The following is a 25,988-nucleotide window of genomic DNA, read 5'->3' on the forward strand; positions in this document are numbered from 1 at the left end:
GGTGCTTTTCATGTAATTTAATCAAAGAGTTAAAAAAGCGACTCTGTTTTATTCAGACATTGATCAAAAGCTCAATAATCGACTAAGCAAAGGCTCCTGTTCCGAATTCAGCCCACGTCTGATTGTCTTTTTTTTTGCCAAGATCTGATCTTTGAATTAAGGGACTACACTGTCTGCTTTGTAATTCAAAAATACATACAAATGTCAAGTTTTTTGTAGATATAAAGGTGTTCTCTGTTTTCAAAGGATAGTTACTTAATTGGCATAATGATTTGGTATTGATTTTGTATCGTTGTATTATAAAGTTTGTGCTTTCTGTGTTTTTATCGTATTGTGAACTTATTTTTTAAACAAATGCTTACAAAGGCAAACACGGCACACATCTGTTTATACCAGCGGTGAATTGTACATTTTTATTAAGTACAAGCTACTGTGCACTTCTGGGAGTATAACAGGTTCGATATAAAGTGGCAAAAATATAAAAGGGGAAAATACCCCAGACTGCGTGTAAAGCCCTCGTTGTGACTGTTTTAGATAAAAATGGCGTACTGTGCACGAAATTTTGCAGAAACACAATCTGATATTTTGATAATTATTATTTTAATAATTTTATAAGTATGAGGCCCCGGATCCAAATCTTCAGTTCTGATTTTTTTAAGTGATATCTTTCCTTCCTGTCGTGGAAGTCACACGATGTGAGCAATTGTTTTTTTTACGTTACGATCCAAAGAGCCTCAGACTCACTGTAACCAAACCAGGATGGATTCTGCTGGGAGCCGGACTGAGCTCATTCTCACTCCCTGTGCTGAAAACAGAATTAGCTCTTCCCCGAACATCGTCTACAGCTGCTGGATTGTGCTCTGCATCTTACTGCTCCGGCAGTTACTTTGACGAAAGACAAATCACTTGTGCGCTTTTAACCTTCTCGCAGCTACGGGCGAGACTGACGCTCACGATATGAAGGCACCCGCTGGTATACCTTCTCTAACTTTCAGTCGCGACAGACTTCGCTTTTTTTAAAAAAAAAAGTAGATATAGCCCTGAAAAAAGCATTAGCTTTATCAGTTTTATATTAATCTATTTTGAATCAAAGTTTGATATTTTGTTTTATTTTTTATTGCATTTTACATAATAATAATAATCATTATTGCTTACACTTATATAGCGCTGTTCTGGATACTCCACTCAATGCGCTTTACAGGTAATGGGGACTCCTCGCCACCACCACCATTCTCCTGAATGATCACAGAGAGTCAGGACCTTGGTTTTACGTCTCAGCCGAAGGACGGCACCTGTTTACAGTTTAGCGTCCCCGTCATTGTACTGGGGTATCAGGACCCGCATGGACCGCAGGGTATGCGCCCAGCGACAGAAACCAGACGTGTGTCGGGCTCGGCTGCGAGCAGGACAATGACGTCACGGGGACAAAGTAGAGGAAATCAAAACAGTTCTATAAAAGACCTGTGTCAGCTGTTGGTTTGCAGTCTGGACTCTAAATCCTCCGATCCGATTTTAAATCTCTCTAATACCTGAGCTGCGGCTTCTTCCGAGTATTTATTCGTATACTTATTATGTGTAAGTGTATAGATGAAACCTTTCATAGTGTAACGCTTACGGCCGACAGGCACTGTGTAAGAGCCGGTGTACCAGAGCAGGTGACGTCACTGCCCTTCCCTGTGATAGCAGGACCACAGCCCGTGGGTTGTGGGGAGATCTCTCTTCAGCTCACCGGGCTGGGTTGCAGCAGACAGACATGGGAGTCCCGGGTTCGAGCCCCCGACGGTGGGGGGCCGACCTAATGCGCCCTTGTTGCGTTACAATATATTGTTCAGTTTAAATCAAAATGCTTTACTAATACAAGAGAGAAGTATAGTATGAAGGATGTGACAAATGTATGATTTCACGGAACAAAACGGTTTTTATTTGCATTCGAAATGAAGCAGAATTTTAGCGCAACACACAAGCCCTTTGTCTTTTTTAGTGATTTTTAAACAGACGTAGAAAACGCGTTTTTTTAACACTATAATAGCAGGGTCAGTGGCGTAATGAATAACGCGTTAGGCCTCGTGTCAGAAAATTATGGGTTCGACTGCCATCTGGCTTGTTGAGTTTATACCACTTACATTCTTTTATATAAATGAACTGCACCTGAAAGCTATAGAAAACACTTTGGGTAAGTTGTCTGCAGCCTCCTGCATCGACAACTTACCCAAAACACTGTACTGTCTGGAGATCAGCTCCAGCTCTGAACTCAATTGCAATGAAAAACCATGCGTAACAAAACTGGAGAACAGCTGAACTTGTGCTCAGTTCGGTGATGAGGGTTCAGAACTGTCGTTGTTGTAATTAGCACGAACTGCACAGGCTCTGAATCAGACCATGTCAATTAGTCTGATCAGTGTAGGACACGTTAATGTAGAATTATTAATAGGTTTATTAGTTAGTTAGTTCAGGTTTACCCACCTGAACTAATGTAGAATTATTACTTGGTCTGTCTCTTGTTTGTATATAAATGAATGTCTCTGACAACTTAATGTTAGTTTTACGATGTAGGTCAGGCGTTGACATATGCACGAGTATACGAAATGTCTCACTCCTGATTCAACTCATGTTCTATAGGAGATTGGCGATTCCTCCTGTTTCTCATACAACCATATCAGAACAGAAGCCCGTGTCACCCAGCTGTGATTCAAGATCGACTTGCATCTTTATCCCTTTTTTGTTCATGATCATTATTTTCTTTAGTTATGATCAATATTGAACTTTTTTTAAATTAAATGACAATAATCAAACATGCAGGCAGATTTTTGAAAAGTATTCGGAATTGACAGGGTGCCCCTTTGGAACAGTCGTCAGAAAATGTGAGAAAATGAAAGTTATGTAAGCTCTCACACAAAGCATTGAAGATTGGAATCTGAGTGTAAAAAAGCTACCTGTCTCCCAATGATAGGCAGGGATACACACCATGACTCGAATAGACTCAGCGAACTTTAACACCTATGATATTACGAGTGCTTTGCACGTGTCGAATTTCAAGAAGGAACTACTACAACAGTTTGGACATAATTCAATACCACCGGCAAAGTCCAATGCCGGCAACTTCTGAGAAAATAATGTTCACTCATGGAATTTGGTCTTTGAATGGCTGGCAGGAAAATTCATTTATACTCCTTTTGCACCCTCAGCTGAAACATGTTAAAATAACAACGCAGATTTGTTGGAGAACCTGACAAGAATTATTGGGTTAGTACTGTATGTATTCTTGTATATTTACTTTAATTTTAATATAAATGTAAACATGCATGCTTTATAAGCTATTGTAATTTTAAAATATGTTAGCTGAGGATGCGAGGGGGGCTATTATACCTTGTGAAACACGCAAGGAACCGTAAAAAAGGCTGATATTTGAATAAAATTGGCGATCACAAGAAAACCACAATTTATGTGGTATTATCATCAATATCCTTCAAAATCGACGTTCAAATGAAGGATTTGAAGAAACTATGAAAAAAGCAATAGTAGTAGGAGAGGATTTTGATTTTTGCTCTTCAAGTCAGTAGATCGACGTAGAGTTGCGCCCCTACAAACAGCACAAAGGATGAAACCCACCTCCTTCGTTATTGCTATGTTTGTGCCGGTGAAAGTAGCGTTTGTGCTATTGAAAGCATCTCGGAAGATGAAGGTGCAGTCACTTCCACGTCATGATATCATTAGATCCGACGACAAGAGCTGAAGCCCCCCAGTCCAAGCCAGCAATGTGAGGAAGATGGACATGGAGGAAGGTAGCGTGGCCAAGCGGTTTAAGGCACTGGCTTTAGGCTCCAATCTCTCTGGGGGCGTGGGTTCGAATCCCACCGCTGCCAAATGTTAGTGTTTTAAGACCTGCAATACGATCAGTAAAAGTGCTTTTTGTTAGGCTGCAGGAGGTGTTAAGAGATAGACTTTCTAAAAGACAGGCTTAACATCAAGGCAGAAAAAATATTTTGTTTTCTCAACAGAAATTCTCTTTGGCACGTTCAGCTTTATGTAGGGAACAACATCTGCCAAGATCACTTTTGAGGCAGTGCACATGATAGTGTACCGGCAAGTACAGTACATTCAATATTGGCTGTGGTGGTGAGCTGCTTTTGTCTGTGAAACTTTTAATTCTTCACGCCGAATCGTTGGCAGGGGTAAAGCTTATTAAATCTTTGAACATAGCGCTCCATCAGAAGTACTTTGTTCGTGATCAAAAGAGATCAGAGGATTAACTTCATGAATTCACATAGCATACCTTACAGGAAAGATTTAAAAGGGGAATTGATTGTGCTTCCTGATGTTGTTCCTGTGGTTTCTTTGGATACAAAGGTGAATGTTCTTTGACGTTCTGCTAGAGTATCCACTGGGTGAGCTTTATCAATTAGCTCGGATAGGTCATCAGTGCTCCGTCTCCGGAAAATAATCAGCACTGTCGATCATGAGTTTACAGATTTCTCCAAATAACAACTATACATTTTAACCCAGCGGTTAGCATTCCTTCAATCCAATAGTTTTACTCTGGGTAAAAAGCAGCGCAATCTACAGAGAGATAATATTCAAATATTTCAACGTTCTTATTGGATTACCTGTATGGAGATATCGCTCAGAATTCCTAATATGATTTTGAGTTCAGTTTTGCTTTACTACTTTCAGAGTCTTTTATTGACCTTGCTGAAGCAGAGAAATGACATAATCACAAATGCGACCTACCTGTGCTGCTGTTTCTGGTTAATAATTATTATTGCGAGGAAAAAAAAAACAGCTCCTTGCATTAAGAGCAAGAGCAACCAACGCGCTCTCTTGTTGAGTTGGGTTTTTTCCGTGGTGCTCTTCCTCAGATGCAAAGTTATTTGGCGAGCAAGGACCTCTGAGAAGGAGCCTGAATCCGTCAAGAACTCTGAAATTCTAATATCGCACTACCGTCTTGTGTACAGAGATCTGCTTCTTCCTTTTTGAGTGTTTTGGTGTTTAAGAGCACACTTCCTACCTCGAATGTTAGTTTCAGGAGATGTGTTACCAGATCACAGATCATCTTGAAAAGATTTGGGATGCACTGGCTCAGTTATTTGAAGGAACCTATACCACCAACGCACTTCTGAGAAGCACCTGCACATTTTCGCAATCCTCTCTCTCACCTACAAAGTTATGAAGACACAGACGACCAACAAAAACTAATTTGATTCACTCAATTATTTGTCCATCTCTAAAGCCTGTGTGTATTGACAAGGCAATTCAAAAGCACATATTAAATAAGAACACGATCCTTCTTGTTACCATTCACGTGGTTGGAGCGTTGTTTCGCCCTTTAACATTCTTCTAAAATATTTACAAAAGGGCTTTATCACTGGAGTTGTGTGCATCAGTCCATGAACATCAACTGTACTGCTGTTTTTCTATGCGTAATTTAATTGCAAGCACTTAAAAGATGCAAAAAGGTTTCAAAGAAAACATAATTGAAAGACAGTCGAGTAAGGAGGTAGAAAAACGCACTCCCCCATTGAAGAATCAACCACCGTCGCCCATGTGACTGGATATAAAAATAAATTATTCATTTCAATTATTCATGAAGGGTGGATTGTGGTCAGTAAACATATGCACATCTTTAAGTCAGTTCCACCATCGGTGCCATAGGGGATGTAGCTCAGTGGTAGAGTGCATGCTTTTCATGTATGAAGTCCTGAGTTCAATCTCTGGTGTCTCCAGATGTCTTATATTATTGTGCTCACATCGCAATCTTCTGTTGAGTAAGAACTCTTTGCTCGTGTTCATAGAGAGCCAGGTTTACACAATTAAATTCAGTCACACACGAAGTGCTACAGTCTTGCTCTGCTGTTTTAAATGTACCTCCAAAGCATTTTGTTGTGTTAACTACCAAATGATTTGAACTAATTTTACGTCATATTCAGGAAATCCAGAGAAGGTCATCAGACTTTTAGTGGCTGTTGAAGAAAACACCTGTTGAATCTCACCAGGGATTTCTTGAGAGATCATTCAGCGAGCAAGTCCTCCCTCTGGACTCCAAATATTTTGGGTTAAACTGTTATTCACATACTCTAACGAAGAGAAACGTTAGTGTCTTCCGGTGTGTGAGCCCATTTCTAAAAAAAAAAAGTTATATAAATTGAATTGTTCTACTTTTTAGGCTTGCATAGTCTTATTAATATTTCAGTTAAATCTTTTTTTCTGTAGTAACATCAGTTGATATTAATATTAGTCCTGATTTATAATTTTTTTGTCATGGTTGATCTTAAATAATTTTGTAATTAGTTTCAGTTTTGAAAAATCATGCAGAGAAGCTACCAAAACTGGTAATGTTCATATAATGTGTAATGCAATAGCAGCATTTTGGGTTGAAAACAAAAAGCATATCTTGGTATGAATCCTAACACTTCATAGACAGCGTTCTAGGACTTCTCGCTTCAGATAAAGTTGTCAATACATCATAGATTTCTACTCAATCAATATCAGCAGTGTTATCGCTACCGAACGCTAAATATAGATCCTGGCAATACTTCGTGAGATCTTCGTAAGAAAATCCAAAATACTACGGAAGGAATCAAATTTATATGTTTCTTTGGATCGAGAAGATGATCATTATGAGACTCAAAACATGCCTGTCTTTTCTTTTTTTTGAGGACAAATGGATTATTGAGGTGTAAAAATGGGTTCAAAACCAAAATCACCTGCTATCGCTGCTGTTTCTTCAAATCCTTCAACTGATCATCGATATCGAGGAATAATATATAGTTTCTTCAAATCCTTCAACTGATCATCGACATAGAGAAATAATATTATACAATTGTGGTTTTCTGTTAATTGCCAATTTGACTGTAATTACATCTTCGTTTACAGATGTCTTGCATGTATCACAAGGTATAATAGTCGTCGTGCGTCCTCAGTTAAAATGTACGACAAAAGTACAACATTTATGGTTACATCCATATTAAAATGAAGGTAAATATACCAAGATATTAAAATACAATTGTACAGTCCTAACTTAATAATGCCTGTGAAGTTTTCCAACAAATCCGAACTGTAATTTTGAAATATTATAGCTGAGAATGAAAAGAGAGTACAAAGATCAAATTCAATGAGTGAAAATGCACCAGTAGTTCTCTAAGCTGAGTTTCTTCCCTGAACATGACTTGCTTGCGAAGCACCAAGCAGCCTTGAACGGATCGCGGAAATCAAATATACAGTACAGATGGATTCAGAGTGTGCTTTCCAACTTTTGTGCAACATTTTCCTTTGATAGGGTGGAGTTGTCTTCACAATCTGGGTTAAATAAAAAGGAGTGACGTCAGTGTTAAACAGCTTTCCTTCTTGGAGAACAATGGTTGTGTTCCATATTTCTAATTATTTTGGTTTCAAGATCGCAATTTAGTGTGAAACATAAAAGCCAGCTGGATAAGCTTTATTAATTTCCCTCATGGGATCAATAAAGTATCTACAGCAGTGGTTCTCAAACTTTTTGGACCAAGTACCACCCCTAATCCAACCAAAGCATCCAAGTACCACCTACAAGTCATCATCTCATAGGAACCCCAGAAATTCTCAATGACCAACATGAGTGTACGTGCACATACTCACACATACATATAATAAATATTATAATAATGAACTTTATTTGATATAGCGCCTTTAAAGGTGGCTTCTCAAAGTATTTTACAGAAAAAAAAACATTAACAACAACTAATAAAAAAGCACCATTTCAGTGAGAGGGGTGAGCCTATTTAGTTGAGCAAAGGAGATGTGAATTAATTTTTCAAGCCTTGATACAATTCACAACAGAGTCTAACAGATATTAAATCATCAGGCATTTTCTTGACGGCAAAGGTCTCGCGGTGGATGTTGTAATGCGTACATTAATTTCTGGAGCAACCTCTCTAATTCGTGCAACTGCACCGTTATGTCGGCTTGTCATTGCTCTAGCACCGTCTGTACAAACTCAGATGCATTTTATCAAGTCGAGGTCATTCTCTTCGATAAATTCATTCTGAAGCTGAAATATGTGCTCTCCTGTAGTTCCTGTTGGTAGCGGTTTACAGAACAGAAAGTCTTCATGGGACATACCCTCAAACTCGTATCTAACGTAAACGAGCAAATTGGCCAAATCGACTACAGACTCATCTAATTGCAGTGAAAAACATCTGCTCATCTTAACGCGCTCTATCAGTGTACTTTTGATATAATCCTTCATTTCAATAATTCTATGAATGACTGTGTCTTTCAGGGGGAGGGGGGCAGCAGGTCGAGCTGTTTAGCAGCTTTTTTTCCACACATAATACGTGTCAGCTCTTTTGCCAACGGTAAATAAGGTTCTTCAAAAGTAGTGTAGCTTACCTGCTTTAGCAATCCGCAAGCTTTTTCCGCGTTTCCGTTTTTATTTCCGTATTTATTTAAAGTTTTTATTTCATGCGCATGGGAGCGAAACACAGAGACGCTCGGTGTATTTTTCTCAAATTCGAACAGTTCTTAAATATTTTTCTATCACGCTTTCGTGTGCTCACAAGATTGCCTGCGTTCGTAGCACGTATTTCTATGCATTCCTGTGTTTACAATGTTGGCATTGTTCCAAAATCACGCACATTCTCCTTTCTCCCTATTTGCTGGAGATACAATAGCTTTTTTTAAATACAATTGGTCACTTGCATCCGTAGCACGCATTCCTATAGAGTGGTATAGAATTACAGAGTATCTCTTGTGTCCACTGAAGTATTAGCACGCACTGTATCGTAGTATGTAGGCTGCGTATTTGACAAGTATTAAAATACAAAATATGAAAACCCGTCCCGATTTTTCAGTGCACACTACACAGTTCCAGGGTCATTTGGCGTACCACCTGGTGGCACTCCACGTACCACTGCCGGTACGCGTACCACAGTTTGAGAACCACTGATCTACAGTATCTATAAATCTCTTACACGTCATTTACAATGGCTTTTCAACTAATAGCCCGTGCAGGGATCAAACCCTAGCTGTTGGTACAGTACGAGTTGCGTAAGGCTCTGTAACGCGCAGATGAGAAACTAACCTCTGCTTCTTCATTATATACACAGCTATATATGCAAGCTTACTGCCTCCTACGGGCTCTGTATTTGATTGCGGTACAAGACCGGCTGTGGAGATAAAGTGAGACGGGTGTGTACATTAAAAGGCTCATAGTGTCCCTGGGAGGGCTCAAACCACCACCCTTTTGCTTAACAACCGAACCACAAAGACTCATGTACAGCTTAACACTTCTCGGTCTCAGTGAAAGTGATACACTCCGTAAAATTTCCAGAGATTCATTTATTTTTAAAGGAAAATCACCAACAGCGGCCGAGATCTACTGGAGTTTTTTCATTCTATACCGCGATTTCTGAAGGGTACTCTGTGAAAATACGAGTTTTGACGAGAAGGGATGGACATATAAGGTCAAAAGGCTTGAGGAATTGAACCTTAAGGTGAAGACTGCGGGTTCAGTAGCAGCAGAACCTGATCAGTATCAGTTGACTCCGATATACTTTGAAAATGAACTTGGGGATTTAGAGTCAGACGTGCTACCGTTGCACCATGGGGTACTTAATTTAAAACAAAATAGAAAAAAAATCAGTGTTCCTGGATCTGTAATTGAGAACAACACCTGCACAAGAGCTGCGCAGGAAGAATAAAATGTGGTCTGGGAAGAAGAGACTCTCTTCGGAGAGCTGCGCTCTTCACAGGAGATTTTTTTTTTTGTGAAGCTGATTTGTCTCCTTTGGGAAATTCAGCAGCACTGACAACCGTGACTTCGTGGTGCAACGGTAGCGCGCCTGACTCCAGATCGGAAGGCTGCGTGTTCAGATCATGTCGAGGTCAGCTGTTACTTTTTCAGGTTCTGCTGGTCCTGAACACGGAATTCACCCCATGCAGTTGAGTTCTATCTGTACACCACATAGATAATCAAAACAAAATAGAGCAGTACAGGACACGCAGTGTGGAGCTCACACAGGCTTACAGTCTCCAGCATTGGAGTGGAGGGTAAAAAAGAACTTTGTTTTTTTTTTTAAGAGAAAAGGCACAGTTCACATCTGCTTAACATCACGTCCAACTTTAGAGACAGCTACATCAGATAATGGAATCCCGGAAGTTTCAGATAACTTTTTTTAATACAGGTTCAAGCAAACCTGAAAGTTAATGAGTTTCCGGACACTTTTGTTTTATTAAAAAGTGTCTGAAGCCTGAAACTGTAATTTGAAAACAAAACCCGCTATTGGACATTAGCAGGTGCTTTTTGTAACGATTTGCTATTTCATGCTGGAAAACAAAGGAAACAGACCCAACGTTTGCTTTCAGGTGCGGTTCATTACATAATATACAGCTATTACTGAGGAGCTTGAATAAAATTTACACGAGCCAGGTAGAAGTCGAACCTACAATCTTATGATCCGAAATCAGACGCATTGCTTATTAAACCGCTGGCATTTCACATGACCTGAATTCCCCCATAGTGTGCTCAGCGCCGCTACTAGTAATGCACCGCTCCGTCTAAAATTTCAAAGTGAGAAACATGTGTTTTCTTATTTTTTATGAGTTTTAAAATATAATCTCTTTAAATCAGACAAGGGGTTTATGTTTCGCACTGAAATTCTGACTGAGAATTCAAAGAAAGACTGTTTTCTTCCACAACACCGTATAATTATCACATCCACCAGACTCTCCAACCTCTCCAGATCTTGCTGGTCGAGCAATTGCTCGGATAAATTAGGTCACGTATCATGTTAAATCATTTCTTCTCAACACAACATTTCCTGGTGCACGTTTTCTCTATGAAAAAAAGACATTTTTCCGTTGCACGATTTCTCGTTTTTTATCAAAGCGTACAGAAATAAAAAAGAAGAAGAAATAGTGTCGCAAAAGAACTCTGTCGCCCTTGGGAGATGTCAAACGCATTGGACATGAAAATGGCAGATAAAAGCCAGTTCTCTTCGTTTCTCAGTGTCGGGGCTGCTATGTAAAAGAGGCAATTTGCTCTGAGCGCAGGTTCAGCGCTTACTGAACGCAGATGTCTCAGAGCGGTGTGTCCAAGCGGCTGTAAAAGGTGAAGGTTGTCCTAGTTGGTTAAAGCGCTTTTCTATTAAACAAAAGAACCGAGATTCAAATCCCAGCCGTGTCTTTCTTCCTATCTTGTAGTACAGAACGTATCATTTCGGGCAATCACAAAGGGCTTGATTTCGTTAAATGCATGTGTTCATTTCCTTTCTGGAAAACTTGTTTTTGATTAAATTCACACAGCTTGCGAAAAATGAAATTCAATTCTTGGTTATCAGTGCAGAAGAAATATTACAGGCTGGCAAAATAAACGGTTTTTTAACCGAAAACTTGTGATTCGAGAAAGGACCTTACCAGTCAGCTTCTGTGGCGCAATCGGTTAGCGCGTTCGGTTGTTAACCGAAAGGTTGGTGGTTCGAGTCCACCCAGGGACGGGGTTCTTTTGCGATATAAACATTGTCTTCAGTCGATTGGATTTCTCAGCGAAACGTTAACCATTTTAATATTTGCAGGAAATGCGAGTGTTAAACACGTGTCAGGGTCACCGGGAAATGTCCAATAATGCCCAACATTGCAACTCCCCAGAAAACCATATTCACTCAAAAAAAATTATCGTCGAATCTTCATTTATACTCCAGTTGAATCCTCTGCTGAAATATTTTAAAAATACAATGCAGGTTTGTTTGAGAACTTGACAAGCATTCTTACAATAGCACTGTGCAGTTGGATTTTGATATTTTGACATATTTATCTTAATTTTAAACATAAATACTATACAGTCTATTGTAATTTTAAAATATGTTAGCTGAGGATGCAAAGGGGTGAAAGGGAAAGGTCAGAGGGTATAGTAAAAACAAGGTTAGGATTGGTGGAGGTGGTAGGGGTGTTGATTGTTTTTCTCTTGTCATGGAAATATAACTATTAATTTTAAAGGATCACTTACTGACGTCAGACAGCTGCCAATTCTCCAGACGCGTCTCTGGAAGGATAAACAGTTTATCCTCCGAGGTTCGTCCAATTTGCTAAAATTGTCCGGGTCCGGATGGAGTTTCAGCAGCCGTTCGCACTCAGGTTTGTGATCCCGGACGAGCCCCCAAATTGTCATGGAAATATAACTATCAAGGAAGCCTCAAGAGAGAGTTCTCACCTGAGTAAGGTCTTTATTTCAATATTGCAATATTGGGAGCCCTGCAAAGTGCAACCAGAGACTAAATTTGTTACAAGCAGTACAGGGTTTTTATAAGACGTTGCGCTGTAAAAAAGTTCAGCACTTGGTCCCTTCTAAAACTTCCCCTTTCTCTAAGAGAAAACCGATTACATCATAGAGCGAGAGAAGAAAAACTAGATTTGTTATTCAAAGCTTATCAGTTACTTTCAGCTAATTCTAATGACCCAGACAGCATATATTGTTTTGGTACATTGTCTTCTAAACTAACCTAAACAGTGTACTTTGTTGACGAACTGTTTTCTAAAATTCTGCACGCACTGTAGCACAGCAGTTACATCCTTGAAATATATTATCTAAAAGCACCAATATATTTTTTCAAAGCTCTCTACATTTTTAAGAATCAATTTACTTATTAGATTTCCACTTCACCGGCATCATGCAAGCAAACTACATAAATATGAGAAAACACGCAAGAGAGTTGTCACTCAGAGTGTCGAAGGGTCGATGTATACTGGGGCTCAGTTGAAATGCAACGTCAGGACTTTTCCGAATTATGTCACACGAAGAGAGCACAGCCCTTTCCACCCTGCCGCGTGTGTCTCGGTAACTCGCTGTGATCATATAGTGGTCAGTACTTTGCGTTGTAGCCGCAACAACCCCGGTTCGAATCTGGGTCACGGCAGAATAGGGGCGTCTGCTTTTACTACTCGCACGAATGAAGGCAAAAAAAAGCCAATCGATGTGAACGAACGGCGCTTTACAGAAGAGTACTGCCTGACTGGATCGTTCATGAACGACAGAGGCCACTCCGACCTCTTCTCGGTTTTCTTCAATGACTTACTAAGGATCTTCACATTCGCCCATGCAGGGGAAGCCAGTTACACCAAAGCAAACGCAGGAAAGTGCATTTCAAGCAGAGACCAGGAGGGACTTGTTTACACCGAGAGTGGGCGGAGAATGGAACAATGCGCCCAGCCCTGTTGCTGGAGCCGATTCTTGATGAGCTCTTGGGCTCACTAAGAGGCCCCCGCTGGATGCTAATCTTTCTGTTGTTCTTGCAGGTCCTGTGCTGCTTTTGAGCGGACAGAGCTCGTCCTGATCTGTCGGCACAGCCCAATTGCAAATGATCGGCTCCGCGTACAGAAGGAACGTGCGTTTGGTACAAGAGTGTACGAAGGCACCGGAAATACATTGGGAACAAATGACCGGTCGCTCAAGACCTCTGTGAAGTACAGGAGCGTGCAAAACGATGCTGTTTCCGCCCGGTCTCAAACCGGGGACTTTTCAGGTGTAAGGCTGACGCGACAGCCTCTACACTACGGAAACCAGCAGGGACTGCTGCTGGTGTCTCGCTTGCATTTCTGGCTGAGAAAGGGAAGCGTCACTTTAGGAAGGGGGTGCTGGAGAAAGGAACAAAGGGCGCGATGAAACAAAATGCCGAAACCCGGGATCTTTAGATCTTCAGTCTAACGCTCTCCCAACTGAGCTATTTCGGCGGTGCGCAAAGCCCACAGCCACCTGCTCCAGCCTTCCTGTGTTGTGGCATGAGCGCACCAAGAGTAGCGGGAGAGTGTTGCAGGAACGTCACTCAGAAGGAAAGCCACCCAGCTGCGCCCTCTGAGCTCTGTCCAGCGCATCTTCCTCGCATGGACTCCTGCCTGCGACGGGCAGGAAACAATTAGCAAGAACAGAACGACACGCCATGGGTGTCTCATGACCGCACCTTAGGTTGTGACACGTGCAGGTGTGAGGGGTTGCCGGGCTACTTTGGAGCAGAGCTTGGGCGGAGGGGGGGCGGGAAAGCAGACAAAGAGGTGACACCTCAAGGTCTGCACGATCACAGCTCTCCGCCGCCCCAGGCTTCCGCTCGATAAGCTACTGGACACCCCCGCCCCTCCTCACACAGACCGTGGAAAAGCCCCCGAGTGGGAGGGCTCTCTCTTCCTCCCAGGAGCTCTTGGACACGACGCCCAGACAGGGCGCGGGGAGCCGCCGCCTGCAAACACGGCTCCAGGCAGGACTCCACTCCGCAGGAGCCGCAGAGCAGAGGAGATGAGGGCAGCTTAGCTCCTGTGCAGAGACCTGAGCTGTTGTTGCTGTGGATGCTGTCTTTTCTGCACTCGGGGTAGGAGTGAATGTTGAGTTGCCCTTAGAAATGAAGCAGAGCACTTCAACGGCACGGGTGTGTGTGTGTGTGTGCGCCCTGGTGATTCTGGGAGACAGATCGAACCTGGGCTAAAAGAGAGGGGGCTTAGCCCTCTTCCATTTGCTAGTTCAAAGTTGTACAACCCCTTTGTATCTGCTAGGCGGCGCAGTCGTCGTGCACAAAGAACACTTTGAAAAGCGTCAAAGGCAAGTCATTCCGAGTTGGTCGTTTGTGTTTTCCGTTCAGACGCGAAATGCTGACATGATCTCTCGGCTCCTCGGTTGTCATTTCTGCTCCGTAAAGGGATCACAGCACGCGTCGGCTTCCAGCATGCTGGGTCGGGACACGATGCCGGGGGTTGGAGAGAGCGATGTCTTCCTTGTGAGTATAGTGGCAAGTATCCCCGCCTGTCACGCGGGAGACCGGGGTTCGATTCCCCGACGGGGAGTAGCTTTTCTTTCACCTCCTTAGAGAAATGACTGCCTTTCACTTCTCTGTTTTCTTTCACAGCGTCGTGCACCTTTTCATTGCTCTCGCTTTCAGAGCCTCCGCACGGCAGTCGACTCGACATCAGGAAGCACATTGAAGTGAAAGCAGGAAGCGCTGCGACATGCACTGTGCAGATCCCGCCACACTAAGAGGTGAGTGGGTCTGTTCGATGCACAAAGAACGCTTTGAGAAGCGTCAAAGGCAAGTCATTCCGAGTTGGTCGTTTGTGTTTTCCGTTCAGACGCGAAATGCTGAAATGATCTCTCGGCTCCTCGGTTGTCATTTCTGCTCCGTAAAGGAATCACAGCACGCGTCGGCTTCCAGCACGGTGGGTCGGGACACGATGCCGGGGGTCGGAGAGAGCGATGTCTTCCTCGTTAGTATAGGACCTGTCACCTGTCCCCACCTGTCACGCGGGAGACTGGGGTGCATCAGGACGCGCCTTGAAGTGAAAGCAGGATGCGCTGTGACATGCACTGTGCAGATCCCGCCACACTAAGAGGTGGGTCCAGTGGGTCTGTTCGATCACAGCGCTAGGCGAATCCCCAATCCCCTTTTGTGCCTGGCGACAAAAGATGTCTGTTTCCGCCCGGTTTCGAACCGGGGACCTTTCGCGTGTGAGGCGAACGTGATAACCACTACACTACGGAAACGGTGGTAAGACGTGCCCAGCGGCCCAGCGCTGAGCTTCGCCAATGCGATTTAGCTGCTTCCAGTGCCTTTATTGGAGTGCGCTGATGGGCCGTGCTCTCTCTCCAGAGACCAGCACGCCTGTCATGGACGGAGCAGGAAAGGCGGCGCCACATTCTACAGCCCTCTCCACGCAATCGACGAAATCGGGCTACTGAAGTGGAGAAAATCGCCTCTCCAGAAAGTGCAAATATCATCTTGGAGACTATAAATCCTATTGCCGAAGGTCAGCCCTGTCTACCAGAGTAACCCTCCCACAGCGATGATCAGCTCGTCTCACACGCGAGAAGTTTCGGTTGGAAACAAGCGCCCCCTCTTCTCGCACGTTTTGCACGTTCGAGTAGTTTTAATGCGGCTCTTTCGTACACGGTGCTGATCTTTTGGAAAGCAGGAGGCAAAACCGAGTCGAACCGCCTGGGTGAAAACCAGGAACCCTAACCGCTAGACTATATGGCAGCGAACAACCATGCTGTTCCCGGCATCATGCAAGCAAACTACATAAATATGAGAAAACACGCAAGAGAGTTGTCACTCAGAGTGTCGAAGGGTCGATGTATACTGGGGCTCAGTTGAAATGCAACGTCAGGACTTTTCCGAATTGTCACACGAAGAGAGCACAGCCCTTTCCGCCCTGCCGCGTGTGTCTCGGTAACTCGCTGTGATCGTATAGTGGTCCGTACTTTGCGTTGTGGCCGCAACAACCCCGGTTCGAATCCGGGTCACGGCAGAATAGGGGCGTCTGCTTTTACTACTCGCACGAATGAAGGCAAAAAAAAGCCAATCGACGTGAACGAACGGCGCTTTACAGAGGAGTACTGCCTGACTGGATCGTTGATGAACGACAGAGGCCACTCCGACCTCTTCTCGGTTTTCTTCAATGACTTACTAAGGATCTTCTTCACATTCGCCCATGCAGGGGAAGCCAGTTACACCAAAGCAAACGCAGGAAAGTGCATTTCAAGCAGAGACCAGGAGGGACTTGTTTACACCGAGAGTGGGCGGAGAATGGAACAATGCGCCCAGCCCTGTTGCTGGAGCCGATTCTTGATGAGCTCTTGGGCTCACTAAGAGGCCCCCGCTGGATGCTAATCTTTCTGTTGTTCTTGCAGGTCCTGCGCTGCTTTTGAGCCGACAGAGCTCGACCTGGTCTGTCGGCACAGCCCAATTGCAAATGATCGGCTCCGCGTACAGAAGGAACGTGCGTTTGGTACAAGAGTGCACGAAGGCACCGGAAATACATTGGGAACAAATGACCGGTCGCTCAAGACCTCTGTGAAGTACAGGAGCGTGCAAAACGAGGCTGTTTCCGCCCGGTCTCGAACCGGGGACCTTTCGCGTGTTAGGCGAACGTGATAGCCGCTACACTACGGAAACCTGTAGGGACTGCTGCTGGTGTCTCGCTTGCGTTTCGGGCTGAGAAAGGGACGCGTCACTTTAGGCAGGTGGCGCTGGAGAGAGGAACAAAGGTCGCGATGAAACGAAATGCCGAAACCCGGGATCGAACCAGGGACCTTTAGATCTTCAGTCTAACGCTCTCCCAACTGAGCTATTTCGGCAGTGCGCAAAGCCCACAGCCACCTGCTCCAGCCTTCCTGTGTTGTGGCATGAGCGCACCAAGAGTAGCGGGAGAGTGTTGCAGGAACGTCACTCAGAAGGAAAGCCACCCAGCTGCGCCCTCTGAGCTCTGTCCAGCGCATCTTCCTCGCATGGACTCCTGCCTGCGACGGGCAGGAAACAATTAGCAAGAACAGAACGACACCCCATGGGTGTCTCATGACCGCACCTTAGGTTGTGACACGTGCAGGTGTGAGGGGTTGCCGGGCTACTTTGGAGCAGAGCTTGGGCGGAGGGGGGGCGGGAAAGCAGACAAAGAGGTGACACCTCAAGGTCTGCACGATCACAGCTCTCCGCCGCCCCAGGCTTCCGCTCGATAAGCTACTGGACACCCCCGCCCCTCCTCACACAGACCGTGGAAAAGCCCCCGAGTGGGAGGGCTCTCTCTTCCTCCCAGGAGCTCTTGGACACGACGCCCAGACAGGGCGCGGGGAGCCGCCGCCTGCAAACACGGCTCCAGGCAGGACTCCACTCCGCAGGAGCCGCAGAGCAGAGGAGATGAGGGCAGCTTAGCTCCTGTGCAGAGACCTGAGCTGTTGTTGCTGTGGATGCTGTCTTTTCTGCACTCGGGGTAGGAGTGAATGTTGAGTTGCCCTTAGAAATGAAGCAGAGCACTTCAACGGCACGGGTGTGTGTGTGTGTGTGCGCCCTGGTGATTCTGGGAGACAGATCGAACCTGGGCTAAAAGAGAGGGGGCTTAGCCCTCTTCCATTTGCTAGTTCAAAGTTGTACAACCCCTTTGTATCTGCTAGGCGGCGCAGTCGTCGTGCACAAAGAACACTTTGAAAAGCGTCAAAGGCAAGTCATTCCGAGTTGGTCGTTTGTGTTTTCCGTTCAGACGCGAAATGCTGACATGATCTCTCGGCTCCTCGGTTGTCATTTCTGCTCCGTAAAGGGATCACAGCACGCGTCGGCTTCCAGCATGCTGGGTCGGGACACGATGCCGGGGGTTGGAGAGCGCGATGTCTTCCTCGTTAGTATAGTGGCAAGTATCCCCGCCTGTCACGCGGGAGACCGGGGTTCGATTCCCCGACGGGGAGTAGCTTTTCTTTCACCTCCTTAGAGAAATGACTGCCTTTCACTTCTCTGTTTTCTTTCACAGCGTCGTGCACCTTTTCATTGCTCTCGCTTTCAGAGCCTCCGCACGGCAGTCGACTCGACATCAGGAAGCACATTGAAGTGAAAGCAGGAAGCGCTGCGACATGCACTGTGCAGATCCCGCCACACTAAGAGGTGAGTGGGTCTGTTCGATGCACAAAGAACGCTTTGAGAAGCGTCAAAGGCAAGTCATTCCGAGTTGGTCGTTTGTGTTTTCCGTTCAGACGCGAAATGCTGAAATGATCTCTCGGCTCCTCGGTTGTCATTTCTGCTCCGTAAAGGAATCACAGCACGCGTCGGCTTCCAGCACGGTGGGTCGGGACACGATGCCGGGGGTCGGAGAGAGCGATGTCTTCCTCGTTAGTATAGGACCTGTCACCTGTCCCCACCTGTCACGCGGGAGACTGGGGTGCATCAGGACGCGCCTTGAAGTGAAAGCAGGATGCGCTGTGACATGCACTGTGCAGATCCCGCCACACTAAGAGGTGGGTCCAGTGGGTCTGTTCGATCACAGCGCTAGGCGAATCCCCAATCCCCTTTTGTGCCTGGCGACAAAAGATGTCTGTTACCGCCCGGTTTCGAACCGGGGACCTTTCGCGTGTGAGGCGAACGTGATAACCACTACACTACGGAAACGGTGGTAAGACGTGCCCAGCGGCCCAGCGCTGAGCTTCGCCAATGCGATTTAGCTGCTTCCAGTGCCTTTATTGGAGTGCGCTGATGGACCGTGCTCTCTCTCCAGAGACCAGCACGCCTGTCATGGACGGAGCAGGAAAGGCGGCGCCACATTCTACAGCCCTCTCCACGCAATCGACGAAATCGGGCTACTGAAGTGGAGAAAATCGCCTCTCCAGAAAGTGCAAATATCATCTTGGAGACTATAAATCCTATTGCCGAAGGTCAGCCCTGTCTACCAGAGTAACCCTCCCACAGCGATGATCAGCTCGTCTCACACGCGAGAAGTTTCGGTTGGAAACAAGCGCCCCCTCTTCTCGCACGTTTTGCACGTTCGAGTAGTTTTAATGCGGCTCTTTCGTACACGGTGCTGATCTTTTGGAAAGCAGGAGGCAAAACCGAGTCGAACCGCCTGGGTGAAAACCAGGAACCCTAACCGCTAGACTATATGGCAGCGAACAACCATGCTGTTCCCGGCATCATGCAAGCAAACTACATAAATATGAGAAAACACGCAAGAGAGTTGTCACTCAGAGTGTCGAAGGGTCGATGTATACTGGGGCTCAGTTGAAATGCAACGTCAGGACTTTTCCGAATTATGTCACACGAAGAGAGCACAGCCCTTTCCGCCCTGCCGCGTGTGTCTCGGTAACTCGCTGTGATCGTATAGTGGTCAGTACTTTGCGTTGTGGCCGCAACAACCCCGGTTCGAATCCGGGTCACGGCAGAATAGGGGCGTCTGCTTTTACTACTCGCACGAATGAAGGCAAAAAAAAGCCAATCGACGTGAACGAACGGCGCTTTACAGAGGAGTACTGCCTGACTGGATCGTTGATGAACGACAGAGGCCACTCCGACCTCTTCTCGGTTTTCTTCAATGACTTACTAAGGATCTTCTTCACATTCGCCCATGCAGGGGAAGCCAGTTACACCAAAGCAAACGCAGGAAAGTGCATTTCAAGCAGAGACCAGGAGGGACTTGTTTACACCGAGAGTGGGCGGAGAATGGAACAATGCGCCCAGCCCTGTTGCTGGAGCCGATTCTTGATGAGCTCTTGGGCTCACTAAGAGGCCCCCGCTGGATGCTAATCTTTCTGTTGTTCTTGCAGGTCCTGCGCTGCTTTTGAGCCGACAGAGCTCGTCCTGGTCTGTCGGCACAGCCCAATTGCAAATGATCGGCTCCGCGTACAGAAGGAACGTGCGTTTGGTACAAGAGTGCACGAAGGCACCGGAAATACATTGGGAACAAATGACCGGTCGCTCAAGACCTCTGTGAAGTACAGGAGCGTGCAAAACGAGGCTGTTTCCGCCCGGTCTCGAACCGGGGACCTTTCGCGTGTTAGGCGAACGTGATAACCGCTACACTACGGAAACCTGTAGGGACTGCTGCTGGTGTCTCGCTTGCGTTTCGGGCTGAGAAAGGGACGCGTCACTTTAGGCAGGTGGCGCTGGAGAGAGGAACAAAGGGCGCGATGAAACGAAATGCCGAAACCCGGGATCGAACCAGGGACCTTTAGATCTTCAGTCTAACGCTCTCCCAACTGAGCTATTTCGGCACTGCGCAAAGCCCACAGCCACCTGCTCCAGCCTTCCTGTGTTGTGGCATGAGCGCACCAAGAGTAGCGGGAGAGTGTTGCAGGAACGTCACTCAGAAGGAAAGCCACCCAGCTGCGCCCTCTGAGCTCTGTCCAGCGCATCTTCCTCGCATGGACTCCTGCCTGCGACGGGCAGGAAACAATTAGCAAGAACAGAACGACACCCCATGGGTGTCTCATGACCGCACCTTAGGTTGTGACACGTGCAGGTGTGAGGGGTTGCCGGGCTACTTTGGAGCAGAGCTTGGGCGGAGGGGGGGCGGGAAAGCAGACAAAGAGGTGACACCTCAAGGTCTGCACGATCACAGCTCTCCGCCGCCCCAGGCTTCCGCTCGATAAGCTACTGGACACCCCCGCCCCTCCTCACACAGACCGTGGAAAAGCCCCCGAGTGGGAGGGCTCTCTCTTCCTCCCAGGAGCTCTTGGACACGACGCCCAGACAGGGCGCGGGGAGCCGCCGCCTGCAAACACGGCTCCAGGCAGGACTCCACTCCGCAGGAGCCGCAGAGCAGAGGAGATGAGGGCAGCTTAGCTCCTGTGCAGAGACCTGAGCTGTTGTTGCTGTGGATGCTGTCTTTTCTGCACTCGGGGTAGGAGTGAATGTTGAGTTGCCCTTAGAAATGAAGCAGAGCACTTCAACGGCACGGGTGTGTGTGTGTGTGTGCGCCCTGGTGATTCTGGGAGACAGATCGAACCTGGGCTAAAAGAGAGGGGGCTTAGCCCTCTTCCATTTGCTAGTTCAAAGTTGTACAACCCCTTTGTATCTGCTAGGCGGCGCAGTCGTCGTGCACAAAGAACACTTTGAAAAGCGTCAAAGGCAAGTCATTCCGAGTTGGTCGTTTGTGTTTTCCGTTCAGACGCGAAATGCTGACATGATCTCTCGGCTCCTCGGTTGTCATTTCTGCTCCGTAAAGGGATCACAGCACGCATCGGCTTCCAGCATGCTGGGTCGGGACACGATGCCGGGGGTTGGAGAGAGCGATGTCTTCCTCGTGAGTATAGTGGCAAGTATCCCCGCCTGTCACGCGGGAGACTGGGGTTCGATTCCCCGACGGGGAGTAGCTTTTCTTTCACCTCCTTAGAGAAATGACTGCCTTTCACTTCTCTGTTTTTTTTCACAGCGTCGTGCACCTTTTCATTGCTCTCGCTTTCAGAGCCTCCGCACGGCAGTCGACTCGACATCAGGAAGCACATTGAAGTGAAAGCAGGAAGCGCTGCGACATGCACTGTGCAGATCCCGCCACACTAAGAGGTGAGTGGGTCTGTTCGATGCACAAAGAACGCTTTGAGAAGCGTCAAAGGCAAGTCATTCCGAGTTGGTCGTTTGTGTTTTCCGTTCAGACGCGAAATGCTGAAATGATCTCTCGGCTCCTCGGTTGTCATTTCTGCTCCGTAAAGGAATCACAGCACGCGTCGGCTTCCAGCACGGTGGGTCGGGACACGATGCCGGGGGTCGGAGAGAGCGATGTCTTCCTCGTTAGTATAGGACCTGTCACCTGTCCCCACCTGTCACGCGGGAGACTGGGGTGCATCAGGACGCGCCTTGAAGTGAAAGCAGGATGCGCTGTGACATGCACTGTGCAGATCCCGCCACACTAAGAGGTGGGTCCAGTGGGTCTGTTCGATCACAGCGCTAGGCGAATCCCCAATCCCCTTTTGTGCCTGGCGACAAAAGATGTCTGTTTCCGCCCGGTTTCGAACCGGGGACCTTTCGCGTGTGAGGCGAACGTGATAACCACTACACTACGGAAACGGTGGTAAGACGTGCCCAGCGGCCCAGCGCTGAGCTTCGCCAATGCGATTTAGCTGCTTCCAGTGCCTTTATTGGAGTGCGCTGATGGGCCGTGCTCTCTCTCCAGAGACCAGCACGCCTGTCATGGACGGAGCAGGAAAGGCGGCGCCACATTCTACAGCCCTCTCCACGCAATCGACGAAATCGGGCTACTGAAGTGGAGAAAATCGCCTCTCCAGAAAGTGCAAATATCATCTTGGAGACTATAAATCCTATTGCCGAAGGTCAGCCCTGTCTACCAGAGTAACCCTCCCACAGCGATGATCAGCTCGTCTCACACGCGAGAAGTTTCGGTTGGAAACAAGCGCCCCCTCTTCTCGCACGTTTTGCACGTTCGAGTAGTTTTAATGCGGCTCTTTCGTACACGGTGCTGATCTTTTGGAAAGCAGGAGGCAAAACCGAGTCGAACCGCCTGGGTGAAAACCAGGAACCCTAACCGCTAGACTATATGGCAGCGAACAACCATGCTGTTCCCGGCATCATGCAAGCAAACTACATAAATATGAGAAAACACGCAAGAGAGTTGTCACTCAGAGTGTCGAAGGGTCGATGTATACTGGGGCTCAGTTGAAATGCAACGTCAGGACTTTTCCGAATTATGTCACACGAAGAGAGCACAGCCCTTTCCGCCCTGCCGCGTGTGTCTCGGTAACTCGCTGTGATCGTATAGTGGTCAGTACTTTGCGTTGTGGCCGCAACAACCCCGGTTCGAATCCGGGTCACGGCAGAATAGGGGCGTCTGCTTTTACTACTCGCACGAATGAAGGCAAAAAAAAGCCAATCGACGTGAACGAACGGCGCTTTACAGAGGAGTACTGCCTGACTGGATCGTTGATGAACGACAGAGGCCACTCCGACCTCTTCTCGGTTTTCTTCAATGACTTACTAAGGATCTTCTTCACATTCGCCCATGCAGGGGAAGCCAGTTACACCAAAGCAAACGCAGGAAAGTGCATTTCAAGCAGAGACCAGGAGGGACTTGTTTACACCGAGAGTGGGCGGAGAATGGAACAATGCGCCCAGCCCTGTTGCTGGAGCCGATTCTTGATGAGCTCTTGGGCTCACTAAGAGGCCCCCGCTGGATGCTAATCTTTCTGTTGTTCTTGCAGGTCCTGCGCTGCTTTTGAGCCGACAGAGCTCGTCCTGGTCTGTCGGCACAGCCCAATTGCAAATGATCGGCTCCGCGTACAGAAGGAACGTGCGTTTGGTACAAGAGTGCACGAAGGCACCGGAAATACATTGGGAACAAATGACCGGTCGCTCAAGACCTCTGTGAAGTACAGGAGCGTGCAAAACGAGGCTGTTTCCACCCGGTCTCGAACCGGGGACCTTTCGCGTGTTAGGCGAACATGATAACCGCTACACTACGGAAACCTGTAGGGACTGCTGCTGGTGTCTCGCTTGCGTTTCGGGCTGAGAAAGGGACGCGTCACTTTAGGCAGGTGGCGCTGGAGAGAGGAACAAAGGTCGCGATGAAACGAAATGCCGAAACCCGGGATCGAACCAGGGACCTTTAGATCTTCAGTCTAACGCTCTCCCAACTGAGCTATTTCGGCAGTGCGCAAAGCCCACAGCCACCTGCTCCAGCCTTCCTGTGTTGTGGCATGAGCGCACCAAGAGTAGCGGGAGAGTGTTGCAGGAACGTCACTCAGAAGGAAAGCCACCCAGCTGCGCCCTCTGAGCTCTGTCCAGCGCATCTTCCTCGCATGGACTCCTGCCTGCGACGGGCAGGAAACAATTAGCAAGAACAGAACGACACCCCATGGGTGTCTCATGACCGCACCTTAGGTTGTGACACGTGCAGGTGTGAGGGGTTGCCGGGCTACTTTGGAGCAGAGCTTGGGCGGAGGGGGGGCGGGAAAGCAGACAAAGAGGTGACACCTCAAGGTCTGCACGATCACAGCTCTCCGCCGCCCCAGGCTTCCGCTCGATAAGCTACTGGACACACCCGCCCCTCCTCACACAGACCGTGGAAAAGCCCCCGAGTGGGAGGGCTCTCTCTTCCTCCCAGGAGCTCTTGGACACGACGCCCAGACAGGGCGCGGGGAGCCGCCGCCTGCAAACACGGCTCCAGGCAGGACTCCACTCCGCAGGAGCCGCAGAGCAGAGGAGATGAGGGCAGCTTAGCTCCTGTGCAGAGACCTGAGCTGTTGTTGCTGTGGATGCTGTCTTTTCTGCACTCGGGGTAGGAGTGAATGTTGAGTTGCCCTTAGAAATGAAGCAGAGCACTTCAACGGCACGGGTGTGTGTGTGTGTGTGCGCCCTGGTGATTCTGGGAGACAGATCGAACCTGGGCTAAAAGAGAGGGGGCTTAGCCCTCTTCCATTTGCTAGTTCAAAGTTGTACAACCCCTTTGTATCTGCTAGGCGGCGCAGTCGTCGTGCACAAAGAACACTTTGAAAAGCGTCAAAGGCAAGTCATTCCGAGTTGGTCGTTTGTGTTTTCCGTTCAGACGCGAAATGCTGACATGATCTCTCGGCTCCTCGGTTGTCATTTCTGCTCCGTAAAGGGATCACAGCACGCGTCGGCTTCCAGCATGCTGGGTCGGGACACGATGCCGGGGGTTGGAGAGAGCGATGTCTTCCTCGTGAGTATAGTGGCAAGTATCCCCGCCTGTCACGTGGGAGACCGGGGTTCGATTCCCCGACGGGGAGTAGCTTTTCTTTCACCTCCTTAGAGAAATGACTGCCTTTCACTTCTCTGTTTTCTTTCACAGCGTCGTGCACCTTTTCATTGCTCTCGCTTTCAGAGCCTCCGCATGGCAGTCGACTCGACATCAGGAAGCACATTGAAGTGAAAGCAGGAAGCGCTGCGACATGCACTGTGCAGATCCCGCCACACTAAGAGGTGAGTGGGTCTGTTCGATGCACAAAGAACGCTTTGAGAAGCGTCAAAGGCAAGTCATTCCGAGTTGGTCGTTTGTGTTTTCCGTTCAGACGCGAAATGCTGAAATGATCTCTCGGCTCCTCGGTTGTCATTTCTGCTCCGTAAAGGAATCACAGCACGCGTCGGCTTCCAGCACGGTGGGTCGGGACACGATGCCGGGGGTCGGAGAGAGCGATGTCTTCCTCGTTAGTATAGGACCTGTCACCTGTCCCCACCTGTCACGCGGGAGACTGGGGTGCATCAGGACGCGCCTTGAAGTGAAAGCAGGATGCGCTGTGACATGCACTGTGCAGATCCCGCCACACTAAGAGGTGGGTCCAGTGGGTCTGTTCGATCACAGCGCTAGGCGAATCCCCAATCCCCTTTTGTGCCTGGCGACAAAAGATGTCTGTTTCTGCCCGGTTTCGAACCGGGGACCTTTCGCGTGTGAGGCGAACGTGATAACCACTACACTACGGAAACGGTGGTAAGACGTGCCCAGCGGCCCAGTGCTGAGCTTCGCCAATGCGATTTAGCTGCTTCCAGTGCCTTTATTGGAGTGCGCTGATGGGCCGTGCTCTCTCTCCAGAGACCAGCACGCCTGTCATGGACGGAGCAGGAAAGGCGGCGCCACATTCTACAGCCCTCTCCACGCAATCGACGAAATCGGGCTACTGAAGTGGAGAAAATCGCCTCTCCAGAAAGTGCAAATATCATCTTGGAGACTATAAATCCTATTGCCGAAGGTCAGCCCTGTCTACCAGAGTAACCCTCCCACAGCGATGATCAGCTCGTCTCACACGCGAGAAGTTTCGGTTGGAAACA

The 25,988-nt window shown here is 47.5% G+C and overlaps 14 non-coding genes across 14 annotated transcripts; 5 read left to right on the forward strand and 9 right to left on the reverse strand.

Moving 5' to 3' along the window:
- Positions 1-3,781: 3,781 nt before the first annotated feature.
- trnal-uag (transfer RNA leucine (anticodon UAG)) lies at positions 3,782-3,863 on the forward strand. The gene has a single exon. It is a non-coding gene; the product is annotated as a tRNA-Leu (tRNA).
- Positions 3,864-11,391: 7,528 nt separating this feature from the next.
- trnan-guu (transfer RNA asparagine (anticodon GUU)) lies at positions 11,392-11,465 on the forward strand. Its single transcript has one exon. It is a non-coding gene; the product is annotated as a tRNA-Asn (tRNA).
- A 3,949-nt stretch (positions 11,466-15,414) lies between these two features.
- On the reverse strand, positions 15,415-15,487 carry trnav-cac (transfer RNA valine (anticodon CAC)). Its single transcript has one exon. It is a non-coding gene; the product is annotated as a tRNA-Val (tRNA).
- Positions 15,488-16,825: 1,338 nt separating this feature from the next.
- On the reverse strand, positions 16,826-16,898 carry trnav-aac (transfer RNA valine (anticodon AAC)). Its single transcript has one exon. It is a non-coding gene; the product is annotated as a tRNA-Val (tRNA).
- A 109-nt stretch (positions 16,899-17,007) lies between these two features.
- Positions 17,008-17,080, reverse strand: trnaf-gaa (transfer RNA phenylalanine (anticodon GAA)). Its single transcript has one exon. It is a non-coding gene; the product is annotated as a tRNA-Phe (tRNA).
- Positions 17,081-18,106: 1,026 nt separating this feature from the next.
- Positions 18,107-18,178, forward strand: trnad-guc (transfer RNA aspartic acid (anticodon GUC)). The gene has a single exon. It is a non-coding gene; the product is annotated as a tRNA-Asp (tRNA).
- A 621-nt stretch (positions 18,179-18,799) lies between these two features.
- On the reverse strand, positions 18,800-18,872 carry trnav-cac (transfer RNA valine (anticodon CAC)). The gene has a single exon. It is a non-coding gene; the product is annotated as a tRNA-Val (tRNA).
- Positions 18,873-19,566: 694 nt separating this feature from the next.
- Positions 19,567-19,638, forward strand: trnah-gug (transfer RNA histidin (anticodon GUG)). Its single transcript has one exon. It is a non-coding gene; the product is annotated as a tRNA-His (tRNA).
- A 574-nt stretch (positions 19,639-20,212) lies between these two features.
- Positions 20,213-20,285, reverse strand: trnav-aac (transfer RNA valine (anticodon AAC)). The gene has a single exon. It is a non-coding gene; the product is annotated as a tRNA-Val (tRNA).
- A 109-nt stretch (positions 20,286-20,394) lies between these two features.
- On the reverse strand, positions 20,395-20,467 carry trnaf-gaa (transfer RNA phenylalanine (anticodon GAA)). Its single transcript has one exon. It is a non-coding gene; the product is annotated as a tRNA-Phe (tRNA).
- A 1,719-nt stretch (positions 20,468-22,186) lies between these two features.
- On the reverse strand, positions 22,187-22,259 carry trnav-cac (transfer RNA valine (anticodon CAC)). The gene has a single exon. It is a non-coding gene; the product is annotated as a tRNA-Val (tRNA).
- Positions 22,260-22,953: 694 nt separating this feature from the next.
- trnah-gug (transfer RNA histidin (anticodon GUG)) lies at positions 22,954-23,025 on the forward strand. The gene has a single exon. It is a non-coding gene; the product is annotated as a tRNA-His (tRNA).
- A 574-nt stretch (positions 23,026-23,599) lies between these two features.
- On the reverse strand, positions 23,600-23,672 carry trnav-aac (transfer RNA valine (anticodon AAC)). The gene has a single exon. It is a non-coding gene; the product is annotated as a tRNA-Val (tRNA).
- A 109-nt stretch (positions 23,673-23,781) lies between these two features.
- On the reverse strand, positions 23,782-23,854 carry trnaf-gaa (transfer RNA phenylalanine (anticodon GAA)). The gene has a single exon. It is a non-coding gene; the product is annotated as a tRNA-Phe (tRNA).
- Between the last annotated feature and the right edge of the window lie 2,134 nt (positions 23,855-25,988).

Source organism: Lepisosteus platostomus, chromosome 5 (genome assembly GCF_059453375.1).
Source record: "Lepisosteus platostomus isolate fLepPlt1 chromosome 5, fLepPlt1.hap1, whole genome shotgun sequence".
Lineage (NCBI taxonomy): Eukaryota > Metazoa > Chordata > Actinopteri > Semionotiformes > Lepisosteidae > Lepisosteus > Lepisosteus platostomus.